The following is a 2,243-nucleotide window of genomic DNA, read 5'->3' on the forward strand; positions in this document are numbered from 1 at the left end:
ACTTGTGATCTCCGTCTGTCAAATAAATAAATAAAATCTTTTTTTTTTAAAGATTTTATTTATTTCACAGAGAGAGATCACAAGTAGGCAGAGAGGCAGGCAGAGAGAGAGATAGAGGAGGAAGCAGGTTCTCTGCTGAGCGGAGAGCCCAATGCGGGACTCGATCCCAGGACCCTGAGATCATGACCTGAGCCGAAGGCAGAGGCTTAACCCACTGAGCCACCCAGGTGCCCAAATAAATAAAATCTTAAAAAAAAAAGCAAAAAACCTTCTAACAGTTAAAAGTATAGGACCAAATGGCTTCACAGGGAAATTCTACCAAACATTTTAGAGATAGTTACTATCAGTTTTTCTCAGACTGTTCCAAAAAGTAAAGAGGAAAGAAAGCAGCCAAATTCATTCTATGAGGCCACGATTTCCCTGATATCAAAACCAGAGGAAGACACTACTATAAAAGAGAACCATAGGCCAATATCTCTGATAAACATAGATGAAAAATCATCAATAAAATATTAGCAAACCACGTCCAATAATACATTTTAAAAAATCATTCACCACAATCAACTGGGATTTAATCCTGGGTTGCAAGTATGATTCAATATTTGCAAATCAATCAATGATACATTACATCAATTAAAAAAAAGGATAAAAACAATATAATCATTTCAATAGATGAAAAAAAAAAGGATTTGACAAAGTACAACATCCATTCATGCTAAAAACCCTCAACAAAGAAGGTTTAAAGGGATCATACTTCAACATAATAAAGACCATATGTGAAAAACCCACAGCTAACAACATCCTCAGTGGCGAAAAACTGAAAGCTTTTTGACTAAGATCCTGAACAAGATAAGGATGTCCACTTTTATTTAACATAGTGCTGTAAGTCCTAGCCATAATAGCCAGACAAGAAAAAGGAATACAAGGCATCTTAATAGGAAAGAAGAAGTAAAACTTTCACTATTTGCAAATGACATACTATAGATAGAAAACCCTAAAAACTCCACCAAAAAACTACTAGAACTGATAAATGATTTCAGTAAAAAAATCAACCTCAAAATGGATTAAGGAGCTAAATGTGAGACCAGAAACCATAAAAATCCTAGAAGAGAGCACAGACAGTAATTTCTCTGATATGGGCCATAGCAGCATTTTTCTAGATATGTCTCTGGTGGCAAGGTAAACAAAAGCAAAAATAGACTACTGGAAACTACATCAAAATTAAAAGCTTCTGGGGCCCCTGGGTGGCTCAGTCAGTTAAGTGACCAACTCTTGATTTCATCTCAGGTCATGATCTCATGAGTCATGGTATCGAGCCTGACTTCAGGCTCTGCACTCAGCAGTGTCTGCTTGGGATTCTCTCTCTCTCTCTCTCCCCTCTTCCTCTGTCCCTCCCCCTGCTCTCTATCAGATTAAAAAAAATAAAGTAAAAACCATCTACATAGTGGAGGAAACAATCAAAACTAAAAGACAGCTTACTGAATGGGAGAAGACATTTGCAAATTACGTATCTGATAAAGGGTTAGTACCCAAAATATATAAAAAGCTGATACAACTCAACACCAGAAAGTAAATAATTGAATTAAAAAATGAGCAGAACACATTAACAGACATGTTACACATTAACAGAAAACACATTAACAGACAATATATATTCCATATATACATTCCATATATATATGTATATATATGTGTGTGTGTATATATATATATATATATATCCAACAGACATATGAAAAGATGCTCAACATCAGTAATCATCAACAAAATGAAAAGCAACATTACAACTAGATATCACCTCACACCTGTCAGAATGGTTAAAATCAAAAACAAAGAACAGTTGTTGGCAAGGATGTGGAGAAAAGGGAACCTTGTGCACTGTTGGTGGGAATGCAATCTGGAACAGCTACTGTGGAAGTCAGTATGGAGGTTCCTCAAAAAATTAAAAATAGAGGGGCACCTGGGTGGCTCAGTGGGTTAAGCCTCTGCCTTCGGCCCAGGTCATGATCTCAGGGTTCTGGGATCGAGCCCCATGTCGGGCTCTCTGCTTGGCTGGGAGCCTGCTTCCCCCTCTCTCTGCCTGCCTCTCTGCCTACCTGTGATCTCTCTCTCTCTCTTTCTAGGAAAAAAAAAAAAAAAATTAAAAATAGAGCTACCTTTTTGACCAGCAGTTGTGCTACTGGGTACATATATATGTGTGTGTGTGTGTGTGTGTGTGTGTGTGTGTGTGTGTGTGTGTGTGT

Source organism: Enhydra lutris, unplaced genomic scaffold, assembly GCF_002288905.1.
Source record: "Enhydra lutris kenyoni isolate GAN:26980312 unplaced genomic scaffold, ASM228890v2 scaffoldscaffold3, whole genome shotgun sequence".
In the NCBI taxonomy this organism is placed as follows: Eukaryota; Metazoa; Chordata; class Mammalia; order Carnivora; family Mustelidae; genus Enhydra; species Enhydra lutris.